Source organism: Myotis davidii, unplaced genomic scaffold (assembly GCF_000327345.1).
Source record: "Myotis davidii unplaced genomic scaffold, ASM32734v1 scaffold3, whole genome shotgun sequence".
Taxonomy (NCBI): Eukaryota; Metazoa; Chordata; class Mammalia; order Chiroptera; family Vespertilionidae; genus Myotis; species Myotis davidii.
The window spans coordinates 1984263-1990152 of NW_006295062.1; the positions used below are offsets into that span (position 1 = coordinate 1984263).

Consider the following 5890-nt stretch of genomic DNA (forward strand, 5'->3'; position numbering starts at 1 on the left):
GCTGAGGGGACAACCCTCTCCCCCCCTCGTCCCCATGCATGAATTTCATACACCAGGCCTCTAGTTTTATATAAGGGACTGACATCTGTGGATTTTGGTATCTGCGGGGGTCCTAGAACCAATCCCCTGTGGATACCAAGGGATAGCAGAAGTTTTGGGGAAGTCAAAAGTTATACATGGATTTTCCACTGTGCAGGAGTCAGTGCCCAACCCCTCATATTGTTTAAGGGTCAGCTGTAGATTTCCATCTTCCCCTTTCTTTTTGCTAAGCATCCAAAAGTTAACACAGGTAGTAATTTGTCCACAAAATTTTTTATGTGTGTAAATTTTGAACGGTGTATGTTTTGAACCCTGGTTTCCACCCCATCTTTGGATTATTTTAGGCAAATTATTGGTTTGAATATATTAAAATCATTGAGTTAGAAATATATTATTAATTAAAATAAATAAGGATGGTTTCCTGGTCTCTACTGATCTTGCAATTCATTCATTTAAATATAAATAGTTTGTATTAGAATTTAAATATAACAGCATTACCACTTATAACCAAAATGAAATGAAAAAAAATAGAGGTCTGTTGAGGCCTCAGATACTGTAAGAGAATTGCTTAGCTTTCGCTGTTGTTTAAGTTGGCTTTTCATTTGAAACACTTGATTTGAATAAAAGTTCACTGCTACAAAATATTTGGAAACCCCTGATTTAAAATAACTTTGCTTATAAAACTGAAACTCATAGACACAGACAACAGTATGGTGGTTACCAGAGGGAAGGGGCGGGGGATAGTAAAAGGAAAAGGGGGCCAAATGTATGATGACGGAAAACAATTTGACTGTAGATGGTGGGCACACAGATCATGTATCATAGAAATGTTCTCTCAAACCTATAGGATCTTGTTAACCAATGTAATCCTAATAAATTTAATTTTAAAAATAAATAATAAAAATAAAACAACTTTGCTCCTGCTTTTTGCAGTTGTTTTCTTTGAGGTACAATATAACATAATGTAAAAAGCACTATGGCACTGGCTGGGTAGCTCATTTGGTTAGAGTGTCATCCCAACATGCCAAGGTTGTGGCTTCAATACGTAGTCAGGGCACATACAAGAATCAACCAATGAATGTATAAATAATTGAGAAAACAAATCTATCTTTCTCAGGTTTTGAATTCAGGCTGGGTTTAAAACTTGGTTCTACCACTTCTAATTATGTGACCTTAGGATAATTATTTCTGTAAGCCTCAATCTCCACACCTATAAAAACAGGATGATAATAACTACCTCAAAGAATCGCTATAAATATTTAATGAGATGCATAGTTCAGCAGAGAAAAAAATGCTTGGTAGATATTAACTATAATAATTATATAACTTATCAGTTAATATTTGGGGGGATTTATACTGGTAGCTTTAAGTATTTGTCAACCATTCATCTGTTGGCATGTTTGAAGCATGGATGTCTGATTGAGCACAATGATGAATCCCCTAAATTCTCAACTTTGTCCTTAGGTCCCTAATCATGAGAAATTCTATGCAGACTTCATAATCTTCAAGTATTAAATCCATTTCCCTGAGCCATTTTTTTCTGGCCTGTCCCATTCTAGTCTTATCTAATGAGTCACCACAGCTTTGTTTGTACCTCTTCAGTTCTTCTGCTTAGTCTTCAAAGATTTGCCTTCCCTCTGCTCCTCTGAGCTGTTAGCACAGATAACTTCATCTCCAGACTCAGCTTAGCCCAATTCCCATGCCAATCTTGATTACATCTAGCAGTATACTATGGATCTGCTAATATTAGGCTGCTCTAGGGTAAGGAAATAAAAAAACCAAAGAGGGTGTGGATGGAAGGAAGTATCAAGCCCTAGGGACTTAGAAGATGCACTATCTTTGATGTTGTACTTATGACAAGACTAATTGCAGGTCGCAGTATACTTACCTGCCCTCCATCTCTGGCAAGTCTCCACTACTGGCATTTGGCAGCTAAGGTCAGGGACTTGGAATTTGGTTGAACCCCTGAATCTCAGTTCTGGGACCTCATTAGCAATCAGTCTGAAATGGTGTTTACTTTGAAATACTCTGAATGTCACTATAAATTAGCCAGTATTGAGAAAGTCTGAATTTTGAACCAGAATTTTATCTGTATTTTATTTATAGTAGGGTTAAAGGCCCAGTGAAGACTGGGGTGACACTGGTGATTATAGTTGAATAGGGTATGAGCTCCTGGTATGTACCCTAGAAAATAAGAGTTTTAAAGGGAGCTGTTATTCCTGGTAAGTTTATATTAGTGTCTACCAAGAATCTGGTTTTTGTTTGTTTTCTAATCTTAAATTAGAATAAACTTTATGCTTCTATGAAAGGTATGTATGTACAGTTAAACCTTTAGCATATTTTTAATTCACAATTTTTAGTGTTTATCTTGTCATTTTTCTTCCTATAAGTATTTTTTTTCTATATTCTTCCTATTAGATCTTTTCCAACTCTCACTTTAAAGCCAAATAATTATCTCTATTTGTAAGACTCCAGCCACACCTCTGATCCCAACCTTTCTCTTTGGTTTCTATTTCCCTAGTCCTGTGCAAGACACCTGATAGTGAATGTTGGCCTTCTTGTTAAGTTATTGGTCCCTTCTTTTAGGGTGCCAGCTGTTATTTCTAGTGAGGCTATCTTCCACTATGCTGCTTGGATGTTTTTACCGTGTATATGATGTCTGTTCGTTCTGTTATACTTAGCAGGGGTTTTTTTGTTTGGTTTTGCTTTTGATTTTGGGGTGTGGATTCTTTTGGCCTAGAAATGGTATATATTTTTTTTAGAACTGGCCTGTTTCATGACAGTATTTAAACATATTATAATTTGTATTTATAATGCATGGTTTACCTATGAAAGTCATCTTTCTATATAACTGAGTGAGTATATGACACCTGTACATTAGATATGTAGAAGGAAGTTATCATAAATTGAGTTAATACCTTTGGAGTATGTCTTTAAAATATAATTGATAACCTTTGTCCAAAATACAAATTTCAGTAGTCTATGTTGGCATCCTTAATTACTTTTAGAGACTGTATTTTAGGTAGGTAGGTAAATATGTATGTAGGTAAACAGGTATGTAGGTAGAGAGATAGTTTGGTTATTGAAGTGGAGACGTAGAAAGGGAAAGCAGTTACTGGGAGAGCAAATAGTTTGTAGAAGCTTCCCCAAGCTTCCTAGCCCTAATAGCAACCATGCATGTCAAGAACCTGTCTACCATCCTCTGAGAAGTTATTTTAAAAAGAAAGTTACACAAAACCATAAAGGAAGGTAGATAGCCCATGTTCTGAAACCCAAAATTATGTTCTTTCCTCTGTTACATCTTGGCTGATGCTCTGTCTCCACTCCATTTTTATCACATATTATTTTATTTCCATTCTTCCCAGAGCTTCCAAACTTTTCATTCTGGAAATCCATATTTGCATGTAATTTTTAATGTCAATTAACTCACATTTTACAAAAGCAGTGAATGAGTCAAATATGTGTTGACTAAAATTGTTTCACAATCTGCAAATTTGCGGCCACTATCCTAAGACAGTGATTTCTATTCAGAAGTACATAATAAAAATCACTTCTCAAGCTTTTTTTGCCATATTTGCCTTATCTTACCCCAGAAATGCAGATTCAGTGGTTTTAGCAAAATGTCCTGTAATGCCAGTGCTGCCCCTCTCTTGTAACTGAGCATCGCCATTGCTATGCCCAGACGCACCAGGTTTGGCTCACTGAGCGGTTACACTACAGATCGGGCATCAGTTTGTAGCATATTTTGGCACTATGTTTAGACTATTAGTGGACAAAGGATAAAGAAAGTCGCTCTGACTCCATTCCTATCTGATCTCAGCCCTTACACTCTTCCCTACAGACTTTTAGTTTGAAGCTAAATGCTTCTTGAATATGACAGTTGAATACAAAATTAGGAAAAGTTTCTCTTCACCTTGCCTAAGTAAGGAATACTGAGACCTACCGATCGAAATATGTGGAATCCAGGAACTTCTGGGTTTTTTTTTAAGTCTTGGAGGCTTTTAATCAACTGCTTTTTAGAAATGTCACATCTGTGAGGCTCCGCCAAGAAATGTCCATCTTCATCTTTCTTAATCCCTTATAGCACGACATCCATGTCCGTATTCTAATCTGTGGGAACATTTTTTTTGGACTCACAGCATTAGAATGTATTGAACCTTAGAGGTATGGTTTCTTAGCAGTTGAAACTAATAGAATAAAAACTAGTATGTTTAGTACCTGGAATCCCTGGCCATCAAGATAGACCTCAAAGAAGCTTTTGCTAAAAAGGAGAGGTGTATTCTCTGATGCAGTATTATAGGTTTATCAGAGTTGAGAGCATTTTATGCTCTGCAGACTTCTATGTAGAAAGTTAGACTGAGTCGGCATTCTTGTTTACCTACTTAATTATTATATTTTATAGTAGCTTATTCAATTTCAGAAGGAGTATAATTCTCATTAGGGAACCCTCCCTGGAGGACATAAAGTTACACCATTCATTATTAATCCCTCTGATTTCCTTGGCACTAATCGGATTTTTAGTTCCCTACCAATAGCCACCAGGTATTTAGCAGGGAGCCTCTAAGTTCACAGCTTCTCTACCAAGGGAGAGCATATGTATCTAAGGGCCACTGCGGCAGTAATCTGTGTATTAGTTATTGAGCTAAAGTATGCCGTGCTGTAGCAAATTACCCTGCTTACAGTGACTGGCAACACAGATTATTTTTTTCTTATACCATATGTACGTCATGGGTCGACTATGCCTCGACCCATGTCTTTTTTATTCCAGGACCCAGACTGACACCAGCCCCTGTTTGGGACGTGGCTGATCATGGCTGAAGAAAAAGAGAAGCATAATGAGTCCAGAACTGTTTCTTAAAGCTCCCTTTCAAAAGGAGAAGCATACCACTTCTATTCATATTTTATTGGCCAGAGCAGGTCATACAGCCAAGCTTAATGTCAAATGGGAAGGGTGGAGAATGATTTTTGAACAGCAATATAATCGAATACAGTTCTACTTCCTCAAGGCCTTATAACTTGTATCTTAGGCATATGTTGTTAGTCAACAAAAATAAACAGAAACTGAGTAAAATACGTGCCTGAGTATTACAGCAGCTATTAACTTCTTATCTGTCCTTAAGCAATGGACGGTAATTATTTTATTTTCCCCAAAGGACCTCCTGCCATCTCAGAGATAAATAATAAGCCCAGCAATGGTCAGTGCCCTTATCAAGGACCATTTTTCCCTTGCCTGGTCTCCTCAACTCCACAGCTTCCTGGATGCATGCCTTCTAGCATACAAGTTGAACCACTGGCTCCCCCTTCTGGTCTTTGTGAGAAATTCACAAGTAATGTTAACATACGCTGTACTTGTACTTTTATTATTTTGTGTCTCAATTACAGTTTACATTCAGTATTATTTGAATTAGTTCCAGGTATACAGCATTGTAGTTAGACAAATCACATATTTTACAAAGTGTTTCCCCCAATATTTTCAGTACCCACCTGGCACAATATATAGTTATTACAATATTATTGACTATACTAGAGGCCCGGTGCACAAAAATTTGTGCACTCTGGTGGGGGAGGGGGGTTCCTCAGCCTGGCCTGTGCCCTCTCGCAGTCTGGGACCCTGCAGGAGATAACGACCTGCTGGCTTAGGCCTGCTCCCGGGTGGCAGAAGGCAGGCCCAATCCCTAGGTGCAGCCCCTGGTCGGGCTCAGAGCAGGGCCAATTGGGGAGGTGGGGCGGCACCCCCTGTCATGCACAGAGCAGGGCCCATTAGGGGGTTGGGGCTCCGTACCCTGTCATGCACAGAGCATGGCCAATCAGGGGGTTGGGGAGCTCCCCCCTTTCACACAATGAGCAGTGC

The 5890-nt window shown here is 38.4% G+C and overlaps 1 protein-coding gene across 8 annotated transcripts in view; it reads left to right on the top strand.

Moving 5' to 3' along the window:
* Window positions 1-5890, top strand: part of PTPN4 (protein tyrosine phosphatase, non-receptor type 4) — a 219190-nt gene that overhangs the window by 150616 nt on the left and 62684 nt on the right. The gene's annotated exons all lie outside the window — the stretch shown is intronic.